Source organism: Triticum aestivum, chromosome 3A (assembly GCF_018294505.1).
Source record: "Triticum aestivum cultivar Chinese Spring chromosome 3A, IWGSC CS RefSeq v2.1, whole genome shotgun sequence".
NCBI classification, from domain to species: domain Eukaryota; kingdom Viridiplantae; phylum Streptophyta; class Magnoliopsida; order Poales; family Poaceae; genus Triticum; species Triticum aestivum.
Window position 1 is genome coordinate 745812378 of NC_057800.1, and position 17850 is coordinate 745830227.

General features: G+C 46.4%; 2 long non-coding RNA genes across 10 annotated transcripts; one reads left to right on the top strand and one right to left on the bottom strand.

Annotated features, from left to right (window-relative positions):
- The first annotated feature begins 219 nt into the window (after positions 1–219).
- Positions 220–3510, top strand: LOC123059683 (uncharacterized). The gene is made up of 2 exons (XR_006427527.1): positions 220–508; positions 3174–3510. It is a non-coding gene; the product is annotated as an uncharacterized lncRNA (long non-coding RNA).
- A 6707-nt stretch (positions 3511–10217) lies between these two features.
- On the bottom strand, positions 10218–15839 carry LOC123063703 (uncharacterized). Of its 9 annotated transcripts, none has more exons than XR_006430526.1 (7): positions 15706–15839; positions 15485–15604; positions 14034–14199; positions 13569–13878; positions 12447–12548; positions 11170–11283; positions 10218–10648 (listed from the first exon to the last, which is right to left on the bottom strand). It is a non-coding gene; the product is annotated as an uncharacterized lncRNA (long non-coding RNA). The 9 variants fall into 9 exon arrangements; XR_006430528.1 differs by having other exon boundaries at positions 13569–13646; positions 13764–13878; positions 15485–15839; XR_006430525.1 differs by having other exon boundaries at positions 13569–13646; positions 13732–13878; positions 15485–15839.
- Positions 15840–17850: the final 2011 nt, after the last annotated feature.

Genomic DNA, 17850 nt, shown 5'->3' on the forward strand with positions numbered 1-17850 from the left:
TATGGAAGGAAAAAATCAAAGAGGATAAGGAAAGAGTGGGACGTATATATGAAAAGTTAGACGAAAGAGAGATGAAATGGGAATCTTACGTTCTTTTTAAGTAGTAGAGATTTAATGACTTGCCAACAAAATATGTATTTATTTTGATAAGTTAATAAATATGAGACAATTGAATGGATGAGAGAAAAATCAAATATGGGTGGAAAAAATAAAAAAGGATAAGAAAAGAGTGGGACGTATATATGGAAGGTTGGACGAAAGAAAGGTGAAATAGGGACCGCGACTGGCCATCCATTCTTAGCAAGCCGGCAGATCGATGGAGGGGGGGCGGCGGCGGATCTATCCCCGGGCGCCCGAGCGTCTGCCCGCTCCTATTCCCCAAGAACGCGAGCGTCCGCCCATCCATATCCCCCAAAGAACTCCTCTTCATCCATTGACGGGAGGCGGGAGGAGCCTGATTCAGGACTGGCGGCTGGAACGCGAGGGTCTCGTTTCGCCCGGATCCCAGGTATGCGCCGTCCCCTTTATGCCTCCGCTAGATTCGATAGTTTCCTCAGAGAAAGAAAGATTCATTTCTTTGCCTCCCGAAACTAAATCCAGTCATCATCTTCCCGTTCTAAATCCGGTAGTTTCCATTTATTAGCACGAGCGAGGAAGGAAAAAATGGTGTGAGGGGCGTTGGTGTAGAGCGCTGGATTTACGATTCGACGCTTATTTGGCCTGATTCATTTCATAAACTTATGCATGAATATATCTTTTCCCCCCGGTTCCAGGCGTATTATTGCTGAATGTCGCAGTTCGGCAGAACATGCCATACCCATCTCATCCATGGTGCCCGACAGTTACTACATTTTTATATTCAGTTTTGCTAAAGCACATCTAGATGTGCTATAAGTATTGCACATTTAAGTCCTATGTCATTGATCTTATGTTGAGATTCGTGTAGATATTTTTTTTTCTTTTTTCTCTTTCTTTCTATGCTTAACTCACTCACTTAGATGTGCAATAACTAGAGCACATCCAGATGCTTTTATATTTTAATACTCCGGCCATAATATGATTTATTTATACCCACTCAAAAACCTAGATACAAAAAGGTGTGGCTCGCCGTGGTATTTGTATTCCCAGATTAAGCGTAATCTGGACATATCTTATTGTATTTGCATCACTCCAAAATCATGATGTTTTCAAGAAACATTCATTTGTGCATAATGAAGATTTTTTTTAAAACTATGACGAATTTTATAGCAAATTCAAAAACTATACACCCTAATGTTTAAAAATCAAAACTATGACCCCATCGGCCTCTCGCGGGCTGAAAAGGGTTTTTCGGCCTGCTGTTGGCCGAAGTGAGCTTTTTAGCCTCCAGTCGGCCGAAAAGTGGTCAGCTGGGCTGAAAATAGTAACTTCGGCTTACTGTTGACCGAAAAGTGATCTTCGGCTTCGTGAAGGCCGAAGAGTGCCGGAGCCATCCAGGCCCTTTGCCTGGCTGCAGCTGCACGTACACTGGCTGGCTTGCTGCCATATGCATGCAGCAGCCTTTACTCGTGGATATGGACTCAATCTCACATGCATGCAGCTGCACGTACCTTGTCGTTCCATCCATCGATCTTATATGGCATTATCTAATCACGCGAAGCTGGCCGTTGGTGGCTTGGTGCTACTGATTATCTAATCGCATGTACTAATGCATGTCCCAGACGCTCGCCTCGCTGCAGTTACAGACTCGTTGGAATTGACCCGTCGTTCCATCCACCCATCCATCGATCTCACATGGCATGCAAAGTTTGTACGTCCACCACGTGCCTGTTCATCTGGTGATGGAGACGGTACCGCGTGTGCATGTACTATCTATGTAGACTAGTAATAGTGCTTTGCATGTGGATATACTATCTACGTATACTAGTAGCAGTGCAGGATTATTGTGCAAGTGCATGGTCGGTACTAGTAGTGTGTGTTAGAGCAACTCCTACCTGCCGATCCAAACGGATAAAAAGTGGCCGTTTGGATCGGCCGAGCGAGTGCATGTGTCCGATTTTTCGTTTGGGTCGACGCATGCACTCAACGCTCGCAGGACGTTTGAATCGACGCATGCACCCAACACTGGCAGGACCAGACCTCCCAATTGGGAGAGTCGGGCCATCCGCCGCTGCTCTGCCGTGAGCAGCTCGTGCTGGCCCGATTATTAAGATCAATCTAGGAGATGCACATCTACAAGAAAAGAGTGGTGTCTACATACCCTTATAAACCGAAAACGTTAACAATTTAGAGATCGTGGTTGGCTTAGTCGGTCGCGGTTTGGGTTTGGGTACGCACTTCAATCGAAACAGATACGCGTGAACGATTTAGGTTGGCCGGTTGGAGTTGCTCTTATAGCCGCGTACTACATGCTGCAGGTGATTAGATAATACAGTAGCACCAACGGCCAGCTGCGCGTGATTAGATAATGCCATGTGAGATTAATGGATGGAACAACATGTACGTGCAGCAGCATGCATATGAGATGAGTCCATATCCACGAGCAGAGGCTGCTGCATGCATATGGCAGCAAGCCTGCCAACCAGCGTACATGCAGCTGCAGCGAGGCGTACGGCTCCGGCACTCTTCGGCCTTCACGAAGCCGAAGACCACACTCTTCGGTCTACACAGGGCCGAAGACCACTCTTCCGCCAGCAGTAAGCCGAAGCTGCTATCTTTGGCCCAACTGGCCACTCTTTGGCTAGCAGGAGGCTGAAGAGCTCACTTCGGCCAACGGTGCACCGAAAAAATCCTTTTCGGCCAACAGGAGGCCGACGGGATCATAGTTTTGATTTTTATGTATTAGGACGCATAGTTTTCGAATTTACTATAAAATTCATCGTACTTTCAAAAAAAAATCCATAATGAATGTTTGTTCCAGATGATATGTGCGGCTACATCCAAACATAAGTTTCAGACACCTGAGATTTTTTTTAAAATTTCTCACACCATATACTTGTTGTGATATTCGATGACCTGGAACATGCAGGCATACCTAAAACTGATGTGATCGGGCGTTCAATATCACCCATATACGTTTATGGAAACTATTGGCGTAGTATAAACATTTGTTATTATTCATGGCAGAAATATGGACATGTTTTTAACAGCTATTTTTCAATATAATTGCTTATTTTTCGTTTCTTAACATGTAGGCCATGGATTGCCCACTTTGCAAAAACCCGCCTGCCGTATGTGGAGATCTCGAAGGACCATCCTGCCACATTTCAGTTCCAACGACAACCTTCTGCACATTCAGAGCACCGGTTAAATGTAGAACTCTTCAGGACGGATAAACAAAATCGTTGATTTCTATACTACAGCTGTTACCCAACAAACACCTTGGCGCAACCAATGTAAAAAAAAGGCTAACTACAGTGATGTTCGATCATGGAGATAGGAGGACCAGGATTCATGGTCCTGGCTGGCAGATGTTTAGACATATGCAGCTCCAGTGACTATATCTAAGTTTGGTAGGCACGGTTTTACTAATGGAGTAATGGTCATCTGTCCCGCCTTGAAAAGTCTGCTCTAAATATGAGTAGTTCATCTCGGATTTTACTTGCGCAATAACATGATTGGAAAATAAACACTAAACTTCAACGGCAGCAATTCGTGATACAGGATCACAAAGCATGTTGTGGGTTCACCATTGATAGATCACACCATCGCCACCGCTTCCTCCCGGTTGTCCTATTACACATCATGTCCCTGGCACATGCAAGCAATTCATGTGCCTCGCACGTACCATTTCAGAGTTGAAACCCCTCAGCGCGTCTGCATCCTATGCCTTGTACTCCCTCCGTTTCTAAATATTTGTCTTTCTAGGCATTTCAACAAGTGACTACATACAAGGCCGGCCCTGGGGCATGGCGAGGAGTGCGGCCGCCTAGGGCCCAGCCCAAGCAGGGGCCCATCCGTTTGCATGTCTCTAGTAGATATATAAGCATATTAGGAAGAAGAAAAGATAGAGAAGGTAAAAAGACCAGCCAAGAGACAACCATCAGCCAGTCACCTACTCCCGCTGCGCGACCAAGCTAGGAATTAACTCTTGCGGCGAAAATTTTGGCCATGAAATCAGCCAATCTGCTAATATCCTTGATTATCGATCTCAATTATGCCGGATCTATGCAGTATGAGATGTGTATCCATTCCATGCACCAAAAATCCCATTAGTTTGGCAAGTATGAGTCGCAGCATGCAATACTCCTTCTCACAAAATTAAAAAACATGCAACACTCCTTTAATTAGGCCCCATGCATCATGCAATACTCCGATTCAAACTAAAAAAAGCATGCAATACTCCACTAATTAGGCATCATGGCAACCAATGATTTTCTCGTTGGATGAATCTCGTTGTCGGTTCTTCCGACGGGGTCGCAGCCACTACAGCACCTGCCACACATTATTGGTGATAGTCGTGGCAGTCAGAGCCGTGCCAAGGCGAGGGTCCATGGCCGGTGGAGTTCAGAAGTTCGCACAAGGGCCTCTAAGATGCTAGGGCCGGCCCTGACTACATACGAAGCAAAATGAGTGAATCTACACTCTAAAATATGTCTACATACATCCGTATGTAGTAGTCATTTGAAATATCTAAAAAGACAAATATTTAGGAACGGAGGGAGTACATGACACCCATATGTCTTGTGCCTTGTACATGGCACCCACATGTCTTGTGCCTTGTACATGGCACGTGACTGTACCATACTCCACGGTCACATGATTGCCAGACATCTGCAACTGTGCCAGGTACACTATCCAACCTGAATCGGCTGCAAATGTGCACTTAGTCAACTTGGGTGTTCCCAAACCCATGATAAGCGGCCGGTGGCACGTCCAACAATTCCCCTGTGCCAGGCACTTGTTTCAGCATGATACTTACCGTGATCACAATTTGTCTGATTTATGGATACACGTTTGTTGGTCTAAATGTCCTAAAGGTAATATGTCGCCAACCATCTGTCATCGACCTGGATATGAAAGTGAAATTAAGTTAAATCAATTCATTATTTGAATAGAAAAGAAGAAAATTAAAACTAATAATGTTCCATTATATATCTTTTGTCGGAACGCTGTCTACATCAACGTACTCACCACGTGAATATCATATCTCGCTTGGTCCAATGAATTTCATGCAGAAGTTCATGGTGTAAGACCACCTACTACCTTGTGAGCAAAGTGTCCAACACCTTGCGGTCATGGTGGAGACGTGGCCGGGAAGACCACCTAGTACTACCAAAGTAGCCAGTAGGGAAGGGTGGCGTCGACGGCGGGCGTTCGGCGGCCGTTGCAGCGCCTGCCGGAATGTGTTGGAGTCAACGTGTGTGAACGACGACTGTAGCTCCCCTGGAACCGAATGCGGCGACAACCCCTCCGAAAACGCTGGCAGGAACTCCTCCGGAAAGGGGGCGTCTTCCAGCTATGGCAAGCAATAGTTGTGATTTGGCGGGTGGGGTGGGGTGAGGGGAAGGTCTCGTAGAGCAGAGAAAATGAGGGTCTGTGTCCGTGACGGGCGGGCGAGGGAAGGACAAGGGCGCGCGTCCCGCCAGTCCGCGGGCGTCCACTTTGACGCAAACGCGGCCCAAATTTGAGCCGGGACTGGGTCGAAAACGGACATTTGTCTGTTCGCTCACACGCGTTGGGCTGCTTTTTTGTCTGTTTACCCACAAACGGACTCGGCCAGATCATTTGGGTTCGTGCCTTGGAGTTTACTTTAGGGCAACTCCAACGCGGTGACCCAAACGACCGATTTGGTCCGCGTTTTTTCCGCTCGGGTTGCTAGTCTGCCCGTGTCCATTTTTTCGTTTGGGTCAGCCATTGCACCCAATGGAACCGGACGCATTTTGGAGATGTCCGCGTCGGCATTCGGTTGAACACCTGGTGGGCGAGCTCCCGCATCGCGTCCGCGAGCCTCGCCCCATCCCCGCGCCGCAGCTCGCCGCGCTCGACCCATAGCTAGCCGCCACGTAGCCCGCCATCGCTCGCCCTGCCCCGTAGTGGCCGCCCCGCTCGCCTCCGCACGTGCCCCGCCGTGTTCTCGTGCGCTCGACTAAACCGGGCGCGGCAGGACGAGCGCGGCCAGGAGCGCCAACCGGGCACGACGGAGACGAGGCCGAGCGCGGCGCGGGGGCGGCGACGCCCCGATGCATGGGAGGCGAGGCGAGGTCGGCCACCGACGTGGGTGTATGGTGGCATCGTGGGGTGGGCAGGGGGAGAGAGAGAGAGAGAGAGAGAGAGAGAGATAGAGAGAGATGTGTTTGTGACAGTGGGCCAGGCCTCGCATACGCTGGACGAAGAGGACACAGAAAACGTCTGGTGTGTGTCCGCCTCCGATCCAAATGTGACCTAAATTTGGGACTAAAATGGGTCTAAACGGACATAAATCAAACACAAAATGGAAATGGGTATTTGCTTTGGACCGGCGCTTTTGTCCGTTTCAACCCAAATGGATATGCACGGACGAATTGGGTCGGCCCTTGCTCTTATGTCATCTCCAACACCGACCCGCAAATACCTCCTCCCGCCGTCCTACAACCTTTCCCGTGCCTGGACCCTTGCCGTCCTCCACCCCCTGCTCCCAATCCTCACCACAGGGCCCGATCCACCGCCGGAGATGTCGTCTAACCAGACCCAGACCACTGCGATGGAGACGCAGTCCGCCTCGTTCGTCGGTGTCCCTTCGTCAGTTGTGACTTGCAAGGCAAAGAACGTCGCCCGGAAGTTGCGGCGACGCCAGCAGAGAGCGAGGGAAGCGACTGCATCGCGCTAACGCCGCGGCTACAAAAATGTCATCCACATGGACGGGCATTTTCTCGGCGAGGGAGAACTAGAAGGAGGAGAACTACAAGCTCATGTTGGGTGCGCAAAAGGAAAGGATGGAGTGGGACCGAAGGAGGGCGGAGAAGAAGCTCGAATTGTGAGGGAGAAGATCGAGTTGGAGAAGTAAGAAGCGGTGATCAAAAGGAAACTCGAGAAGGCCAAGACATTTGGCGACATAGAGCTTCAGAAGAAGAAGTTGCAACTCGCGCCGGACGCGGACGATGCGAGGATCATGTTGGCGGACGAAAACCCTCTTGGATTTTTGTATGCGAAGAAGTGGCTTGCGGACAAAATGAAGGAGATCAATGACCGTAGGGACTACGAGGCGGTGAGGACGGTTGCAGCACAGATGCAGGCGAAGGAGACAACCCGGATGCAGACGAAACAACCAGCTCGGATGCACGGAGCAGGACGAGCAAAACATATTCCGCCTGGAGCACGATGCATTCCGCTCGGGGCAGGCGCCCAGCCAGTGATCCGAGGCCATCCGTCACGCTTGGACATCGATTTCATTTTGGCATATCCGGACTGTTGAACTATGATTTGCTTTGCTTTGTTTCAAAATTTTAAAATCGAACAATTTGTATCGTATGTGTTAGAGTTGTGTCGAATATTATGTACAAGGTAGGTTACAGTTGGAATAGGAGTTGTATTGTGTTTACATAGGATATGGAGTCGTGTCCTAGTAGGACACTTGTATCCTAGGCCTATCATATATAGCGGGGTAGACACACGATGTAACCTATGCTAACATAATAGCACCGGAACGTAGGGGAAGCCGGCGGCTTGTGCCGGTGTCCAGGGCGACCGGGTGTGGTATTGTAGCGGTGTCATGGGGAGGAGCGTCCATAGTCAGGCCCCGGGGATGTAGCCATATCGATGAACCTCGTTAACAAATCTCGATGTCGTGCTCGTGTGATTGCTTGGTCTTTGAATGATTGACGGAGTGCCTCAGATTTATTTTAACAAGTGGTATCATGAGCAAGGTTGAAAAGGTCCGTGAGGCAATAGAGTTGATCGAGCTGGCTAAGCGCTGATTTTTTTCATCATGAAGGCGATCGTGTATCAGCGGACGCAAGCGAATCGAGTCGAGGCCGAATTCTCGACAAGATCGGATAGCAGCAGACGGCGGCGGTTTGCGGCGGATCGATCGGCGCGGTGCCTGGAAGCGGCCTAGTTGGGTGCGCGTTGGTTCAACGATCGTGAGGCCCGCTGAGCAGCGGCCCTGGCATGAGGCGCCTATAGCACGTGTGGCTGCTGGTCAACGCAGCTGGATCAAGAGGAGACTCCGATGGGGCGCACGGGCTGGACGAGATTCAGACCGTTGGCAAGCGGCCCACGCGGTTTTTTTTTTCTGTGTTCGTGCTTGGAGATGGGCTGACGACGCACGAGATTTGTTTGAAGACAAAAGGAGACTGAGTCTCCATGACACGAGAGGCAGATCACATCTAGTAGTAAAAATCCAACGTGATATAGCAGTACATTGGAAAGCTTTAGCCAAAGCAAGCTAGCATCGGGAGTTGAGGTCAAGGCAAGAGCAAATTCACGTACAATCAACTGGTTGATTTGTTACTGGTAGTACACAAGTTCTGTACTTGAGCATCGCGTGGGAAGCTCGGACATTTTCTTTTCACATTGTCAGCTATATGAAGAACCACGGTGTCATCGGATACTAGGTTTGAGGTGGAGAAGTTTACGAAACTGGAAACCTTGTGTTATGGCAGACACGGGTGAAAGATTTGTTGGCATAACAGGGATGCTTGAAGGCGTTGCGGGAAGTCAGGACAGCTGATATGGAAGTATCATGCGATGGATGGGAATTCGTGGAAGACGGAATGGAAGCCTCAAGCGTGTCGTACAGTCGAACGAGATCGGCTGGGTCGGACTGGATAGTCTGATGGATCGACGCAAGTCGGTTGGTACAGAAGACGGCGGTGGGATCGGCAATGACGACATAGGAGCGTGATGCTGATGGTGACTGACTTCTGGGTGTGGAAACACGTGACGCAGGCCCTGAGGGCTTGTGTGGCTTCGACAAGACTATGGCGCGGGGTTGAATCAAGGTGATGTACACACAGAGTTGATGTCGATGGGGCGCGGGGTGGACTGATCCTCTACCATGGAGTCATGTTGAAGGTGGAGCTGGATTGAGGGGCTACGGCGTAAGTCGACAGAGAGTCGAAGTCTATTCAGCTGGGAAAAGCGAATTTGACTCGGGATGACTATAAGCAACGGTGAAATTCCTACAAGTTTCAGACAGGCGGTCAAGAAAGGAGCGGTGATGTTGAGTTCAGGTAACTCTTATGTGTGACACCCAATATGTGAGTTGTTCATTTTCACGCAGGTCAGTGATCAGTGTGTGATGGCTTTGGACTGATACTCTGGAAGTTGGGAGCACAAACTAGAGTAATAAAGAACTTAATTTTTGCTCGAGTGTTGACTGTGATCATGAAAAGAAGGGACTACAAGTTGCAGGTGGAGTCATATGGAGTCTTTGGAGTAGCAGCGGTACTTATGGGATAAGCTCAAGTCCAATGTACATGGAAGTTTGACGCATTGACGAATTTAAGGTGGTGGAGAATATTCGCCAAGGTGGAGTTTGTTAGAGTTGTGTCGAATATTATGTACAAGATAGGTCAGTTGGACTAGGAGTTGTATTGTGTTTACATAGGATATGGAGTCGTGTCCTAGTAGGACACTTGTATCCTAGGCCTCTCATATATAGCGGGGTAGACACACGATGTAACCTATGCCAACATAATAGCACCGGAACGCAGGGGAAGCCGGCGGCTTGTGCCGGTGTCCAGGGCGACCGGGTGCGGTATTGTAGCGGTGTCATGGGGAGGAGCGCCCATAGTCAGGTCCCGGGGATGTAGCCATATCGGTGAACCTCGTTAACAAATCTCGGTGTCGTGCTCGTGTGATTGCTTGATCCTCGGATGATCGACAGAGTGCCTCGGATTTATTCTAACAGTACAATCGACATGCATGGATTGCATGAATTTAAGAATCCGGATTTGAGGTATATGGATGCGCAGTGCAACATATGAAGGACCTGCAGGACTGTCCGCGAGTGTGCCCGACGCGCCCGTGGATCGGATTTGCCAAATCCTACTGTAAATGCTCTTACACATTATTTACATTTACATAGAAAACCAGCAATGCTGGATGTTTCAAAAAAACATTTACATGGACATGCACTTATTCACTTGATTTAAGCAGCACACATGTACCCACCGAGAATTAAGAAGAACTAGAGGCTGGGGCGCGCCCTAGCGCGCCTCTTGTGCGATCCTGTGCGTACTTGCCTTGATGGTGGAGTTGCGAACGTGCATATGCGTTTTAGAGTACCTCAATTGTTAAAATATGAATACAATTAACACAAGCTTAGAAGAAAAGTGTTCGATCATCATACATATAAGAGGTAGTAGGTGCATATTATAAGATAGGCCAGAGTCTTACAAGGTGGATGATAGAGCACAGCATTGAGATAAGCTAAAGATGATAGATGGTTCATATATATCCTGCTGATGACCTTATGCCTAGAGACGATGCGATGGACGGTGAGGGAGAGACGATGTGATGACCTTATGCCTTTCCTTGCGCTTGAAATAGAAGGCGCGGATGTCGCCCTCCTGGATGTTAGCGTGGTGACGAAACAATGATCAATCTGTTGTGATGGTGGCCTTCTTGCCGGTTTCAAGCATGAAGCGATTGTCGTAGTTCACGGTGCCGGCTGCGAGCTTCAGTGGAAGGGTGTCATCATTTCCGTCAATGTACTTCCGCCCTCTGTGTACTCTACCTGAAAATACTATCAAGACAAAGAGAAGCACTTAATTGATGGCAAGACTTCTTCTGAAATATTAGACATGTACAACTCATCTGATCCCCTTTGGCCGGGAGCCATGAGTCAAAGATTTTGAAACTGCAAGAGTACGACACACGATGCAGAGAGCTAGCCATTCATGTAATTAATACCGAAGCAAAAATCTTAATCAACGACCAAACTAAAATAATACTCCCTCCGTTCCGAAATATTAGTCTTTTCTGAGATTCCAAATGGGGACTACATACGCAACAAAATGAGTGAATCTACATTCGACAATATGTGTATATACATCCATGTGTAGTCCTTATTAAAATATCTAAAAAGACTTATATTTAGGAAAGGAGGAGTATAATCTGGACTAATCCAAAAGCCAATGAGATAAATCATAGACTAAATGAAACTAATGATCGAACTACAAAGAGCAGATATAACCTTGTAATGCCTGAAAAGTGTATCTGAATGTTATGATAGAAGTGTCCATGAGAATAGAGTTGAAGCTATACCTGATGGGTTGCACCCCCGTTTAGTGTGACTCGAGGTGCCGTAGCGCGTTCCTACCTGCGACGGGTGCGGTTCTTGCAGATATGGTTGCCGCGTAGCGCCGCCGACATGGCCATCTTTTTACACGAGGATTAAGAAAAGGCTTAAAGTTTGGATAAAAATAATATTAGTTCATGAAACAATTCTAGATATTAACCACCACAAGCATGTCAAACCTTGACAAACCCAATTGAAACAGTTGTTCTAGAGATAGAAAAGGAAAACATCAATGGCATAAAGCGGGCGACTAGAGGAACGCTGAACTGCGCGACAGTATAGAAATAGCCATATAATCACCATCCTTAAGTTGGTATACATAATCAAGTTCTTGAAAAATCTCTTCAATTTGTGTTTGTACCCTGAATCTCTGGTCAAGTCATAATCCAGTGAAACATTTCTAGATCCCCAGAAAGTACTTTTCTTCTAGTATGCTACTATCTTGAATCAGATGGTCTAATTCAGGTGATATTGATAAACTACAACACATTAATTTCATAATAAGAATGCAACTGACTGTAGGAACCGAATTGCAGGAAACGGGAGACAAATCAGAGGAACGAAAATTTATAACAAAACACCAACAAAATTTGTCCGAGAGTCACGAATCAAAGATTTTAAAACAGCAAGTCTACACACAAACCAAATTTCTAGATCTCCATGTAATGAACTGATGTAAAGAAATTTGTAAAACACGAGCCTATGCACAACCCATCTCACCCCCTTTGGCCGAGAGGCACGAATCAAAGAATAGTAATGTCAAATATCCCCTCATGTCTGATAATTTTTTACTGGCATGGGTGTATGTGTCAATGATACCCTCAATGTTTGCATCATGCAAAAGAACTGTATAATGTGAAGCTGGAATTTGAAGTACGAAAAAATGCATTCTTATAGAGCAGATGTAATTTGAAGCTGGAATGTATAAAAAGTGCACTCAAACAGATTTCATTGCAAATAAAAAAACATGCTTGAGATTTGAACCCTGCCCCGCTATGAATAGGACAAACTACTCAACTCAGTTTCTAGAATTATCATATAAAAATCTCATGCTGGATAAAACAAATCGCGCATCATTTTGCTAATTAGTGGACCATCATGCATGAGCTTTCCGCTCATGCTAGCGATAGTTTTGCGTCTCTTTCTTTGGATTGTAATGAACATTATAGTTAACCAATAAAGGTCCATATTTTCCTTAGAAACATTAGTGCACTGAATAAATGTAGGCAAGAGTAGCTAATACCTGGCTGCAATTGGAGCATCAGTAGTTCCAACTTATCGTGCAGTACCAAGCAGAGGCCATCAATCAGCCATCACCCATGGGATCGGACTAAGTTTGGAATACCTAGGAAAACATATTGCTTTATGAGTGATGTGATGCTATGTAACTTTAATAGGGCAAAGGCAGGGAAGATATGTTCTCATGTGAAATAGAAATCGGCCTATTGTTGATGGTATTAAATTAGAAACAAGTAAACTACAAATTCCGATACAACAAGAATTTCGGACCTGAACAACAGACGATATAGATGGCATATAGTGCAAACATTTTCTTGACATAACATCTAGAGTTCCACAGTAAACAGGAAGTAGAAATCCATGAAATTCAAAATACGAACGAAAGCACGACCTGCTGCGCGTTGCCCGCAAAAGCGGTGGGCCATTGGAATAGACAGCCAACTTGAATGTCGATAGGATCTAAACAGTATATACATAGGTAACTACATTCATAGGTGATTTTTCTTAACCTGGGTCGTCACAAATCGTAACTGATAAGGAGAGAAGTTGATTGCATACATGTAGGTTCAAAGTGAGATGGATCACAAATTTATTATGATAAGTTCAAATGTTTGGAGAAGTATGATCTAAACCCATTGGCCCCCTTTTTAGCAGCACAAAATCGACAGTAAATCCTCAAGCAGTTTGCACGACTGTAATAACGTCAAGTAGCTACAAGAGTTTTGTTCCCGCAAAAAAAAGAATTGTCATTTGTCAAAGCGTTTAGACACTAACCATGTTATTTGAGATGGAAAATTTCCTTCGTAGGTGTATAGGAAAGGATCTTTGAGAGTACCTGGTAAGATACAATTTTCTAGAAGCAAAAAGCCGCCAAAGCGGTGGGCAAACATGATGGGTACCGCAATGATGAGTGTCTGGCACTCCGAAACGGGTTGCGTTATAGCATCGATCATTCAATTTTTCAATATCCACCCACACCACAACAAATTAGTATAGCATGCTCAAAATTAATCTATCTGTAGCTGGACTTGAAGAACTGTTGATGAACTTAAAGAAAAAATGAATAGAATTAAAATGTATTAATTCAAAAACGACATGAAACATCATTGATGAACTTTGTATGTACCTAAGGGAAACATAAATGGGTAGTCCAGCAAAGCATAGTGTGGATAAATAGACCAGCAAAGCAAAGCATAGCAGTAATCTGAAAAACAGACCGACAACCATACTCAATTGTAGATAAATACTACAGCAGCACATACTTTTTATAGTATACTGAATTTAGTAACCTGGGTAGGTAGCTACAAATTTGGATTCTGACCTCCCTCAAATTACCATCTCTTATTGTATCATACCAAGGCTTCCTCACATGGCATCACATATGAAGTGCCCATTACTAACTTGTATTCTTTGTCCTGTTTATATATTTCCAGTACCTAAAAATGAGGAAGCTACATCAATCTTTTATTGCACCAAACCTTCCTCATACAACATCAAGAATATCAAACCCCGAAAAGTCAAGATAAACATGCATGTTAGCATGTATTCCAGTTTTCACTGATCATATTTAAGATCATGTGGCATGTCTCACCATTAAGCACAGAAGCTTGAGACACGATGAAGTACATTATATAGTAAGACATGATCTAGCCCAGCTATGTGATGAGCATAACCACTTCAAAATATAGGAATCTGTTTGAAAAACTTCTAATCTGATTTGGTGGCAACTCTGGCTGCAGCGGCAAGTGCCCATGCACCTGATAAAATATAAACCTTGTAATTAATTTACAGGAAAATATGAAAGGAAGCAAAGAAATTAGGAAGTATACTAAGGGATGCAATAAAACATCACGCATCTCACGGTCAGATATGAACATAGTGTCAAGTCAACTAATTTTTCAGTCTAGAGAAGTAAAATTCTTGCTAATGAAAAAACTCTGCAATGCACGAGCTGCATGGAAGATGCAAAACACAATTAAGCATACCTGATAGTTGTGTAAGGAAAGCATTACACAAAACCTACATATCCAACGGTAAAAAATAAACCTCAAGTGATGAATTAATTAGTGAGCAAACTACATGATGTATCATATCCTCTGCTCTGAAGATATATGGGTGCAACAAGCACTGAAGAGTTGTAACATGTACCGCACCTATAATAAGATTAGTAGCTCTCCTTTACAATTTACAACTGATGTCCACCATGACATGCAAATTATCCGACAATAGCTAATCTTTGGCAAAGAAGAAAATTCTCTTCTGAAATATCAATTGAACCATATGACCCAATTTCAGGATGTGAAAAATCTAGGTAAAACAGAAATTTATGATACAGTCTATAGATAACAATACATATGGATTTTAGTGCCCTATATACCAGTAGACATGACCATGAGCACAGATTAAAAGCCAAAAGGCATGAAAAGGCGTCAAATATTTACCATAGAAAAACAAAACTGGGAATGTCGAAAAGGCCGTAGACAGAGTATACAGATATAACGACACAGTAAGATCAATAACATGATGTAATAGTGGCTATGATTTGTTTCTGGTAAAACCATCACAGAGAAACAAAATTGTTGGACAAACAACCCTCTGTTTTTATGTGTGGCTGGACAAACAACCATATGTTTTCATGTGTAACAATAACACTAATTTCAACTCAAACGTTGGAAATTCAGATCATGGCACCCTTTCATGCACAAAAGAACGAGACCACCAACATTTCGATGCACAAAGGAACAATAATCGTAGGCCCTACCTGGATCCAGACAAAAAACAAAAAGCATAAATTTAACACCCACGCTAAAAACAAGCCAACATGGATACAAGGGAGCTACGAGAATCCAATGCACAGAGAATAGTACTTTTGGCTTTTACCAAAAAAGAAAGCCCTCATTGGCCAACCTGCACATCAATACACACAACAACCAGGACAAGCAGAACATACTGAATCCCAAAAACAAATTGCCATACAGCCGCACACCTAGCTATATATGGAAAAGAATATGAGTGGAAAGGGGGAGGAGAAGAGGGGTTGACCTGTCGATCCATGAACGGAGACGCAGGAGGGTGCTTATAAAGGATGTGCAGGCAGAGATCAAGGGAGGCACATCCAGGGGACCGACCAAGAGGAAGAGAATCCGCTCAAATTGGACCAATCTGTAGGGAAAATGAAAAAAATCTCATATGAGTAGCAACCAATGAACAGGAATGTCCAACCACAACTGGGAGCAGCCATCGCATTTGAGGTGAAGACCAACTTCAGAAACGAGGGGGCATCTTCTTCCTCCCCCGTGGCCTCCTGCCCTCTCTCCCACGACCTCCATGGCCTCCTCTTCTTCCTCCCCCATGAATTCCATGCCCTCTTCTCCTTCCTCCCCCACGACCTCATCTCCTTCCTGTGAGAGGTTAGGGTTAGATGTGCGGGCGCGCCTGGGGGCGTACAACAGCGGCTAGGGCAGCAAACCGGTAGAGTGAGGCGAGGAGGAGCCTTGCCTATTGATGGCGGCGTCGGAGATGGTCGTGCCCAGGAGGAACGGACGTGGCGGTGGCGGCGGCGATTTTTGGAGAGAGAGGGAGTCGGGAGAGCAAGAGGAGAAAGGGGATGGAGGGAGCTGCCTATCTGAGACTGCGATCGATCTCTTTTAATTTTTTTATCTCTCCCTTCGGCACAACACAGTAAAAGTGATGACCTGAATAGCCCCAGCTTTTATCTCTCCCTTCGGCACAACACAGTAAAAGTGATGACCTGAATAGCCCCAGCTTTTATCTCTCCCTTCGGCACAACACAGTAAAAATAATGAGTTTTATTGGTCACCCCGTGACCAACTGTGCTGCATGGGATGGTTTTGCATGGAATCCACTTTACCTGTCCGCGTGCTGCACAGTGCACACTGCAAAAGTCGATACGTCTAGTCCGGGTATCTAATCAGGTGAGTAGATCTTTTGTGCCAAGGGATTAAGGGCCAGTTCTTTTGGACAATTCTCCCAGAATTGACCCCCTCCCCAGCTTCTCCCAGAATTGCCACTCCATCTTTTTTTACAATTCCTAACTAGTTAAGGTCTAATTAGCTAGGAATTGCAAAAAAAGATGGAGTGGCAATTCTGGGAGAAGCTGGGAAGGAAGTCAATTTTGGAAGAATTACCCAAAAGAACTGGCTCCGGCAATGGTCCAGTCGTAGGTTGTAGTAGACGCCACGACGCAGATGAAACGCAGAGTCACGGGCCGCCTCCTGTAGTGTCCGATAGCGGCTGTCTTTATCTCGGTGTACAGTGCCCTATGCTATGTACTATGTAGGTAGGTGGATCACGTCCAGGGTCACACCTAACGCACGCGATATAACCGGTGGCGTGTGAATCTTACGGAAACAGCTGGCCCATATCCCCATGTATATGGACGTACCAGATAAGCGGGCCGGGGTGCAGGAGTTTTAATATATATTTTCGGACTAGAAAGGCAGGCTCTTGTCTTGCCTCTGATCCTCCCGGTCGCGCGAGTTCCTTGGAATGGAACACCTCCCAGAGCCCCTCTACGACACCGCCGACGGAAAGATACACCTTTCTTCAACCCCTCGTGTTTCACTACCAGATAATCGGGGTCCAATTCCATAGTTGATTGCCACATGGAAACCCGCATAAACCCCGCTCCTAGCAGCTTACTCTCCATCAGCTGCAGCTTCAGCTTCAGGTTCAGACGTTCAGTACTGCACTAGTGCGTGGAGTGTAGAAAATGGTGGTGTGGGCCGTCCTGGTGTACCTTGCCACGGTACGCCATGATGCTCATCGCCCTGGCAGTGCGAGGCTGAATGCGCCAAGCTCGAGGAGTGCGCAGGCAGGCTCCACGCGCTGCTGGACATGGCGCGCGACAGCGGGAGCACGCTCAAAAATGGGAGCGCGCGCTGGACATGGCGACAGCGGGCAGCGGGCAGGCTCCACGCGCTGCTGGAGCGGGAGCACGCGGCCGGCCTCGTACAGCGGGAGCGCGCGGCGGGCCTCGTGGCCTCGTACAGCGGGAGCACGCTCTGGCGCCGCGTCCGGACCGGCAGGAGCATGGAGACGCGGCTCCGGGACATGCGCAATCGCGTGAACTGCCTGTGCGCGCTCGTGCTCTGCGTGCACACCAATCTCCTCACGGCGACGGATACTTTTGATACTACGTGAGATGTTCGATCCATCTGTTTATATCCACGTCCATCAGCAGTTCACAGATTGTCTATGTTTAATTGCTAATAACTGGTGCAAGAGCCATCATTCATTACACGGCGCAGAAACCTCAGATACTTCCGACAGTCAAAGGTACGGCAGTATTGGTCAGGGAGGAGCAGACGACACCGAAGCAGGAGGATTTGAATCCGTGTGACTTCGCTTTGCAAACACATTTTTCTTTTTTGTTTCTCTCACATAAA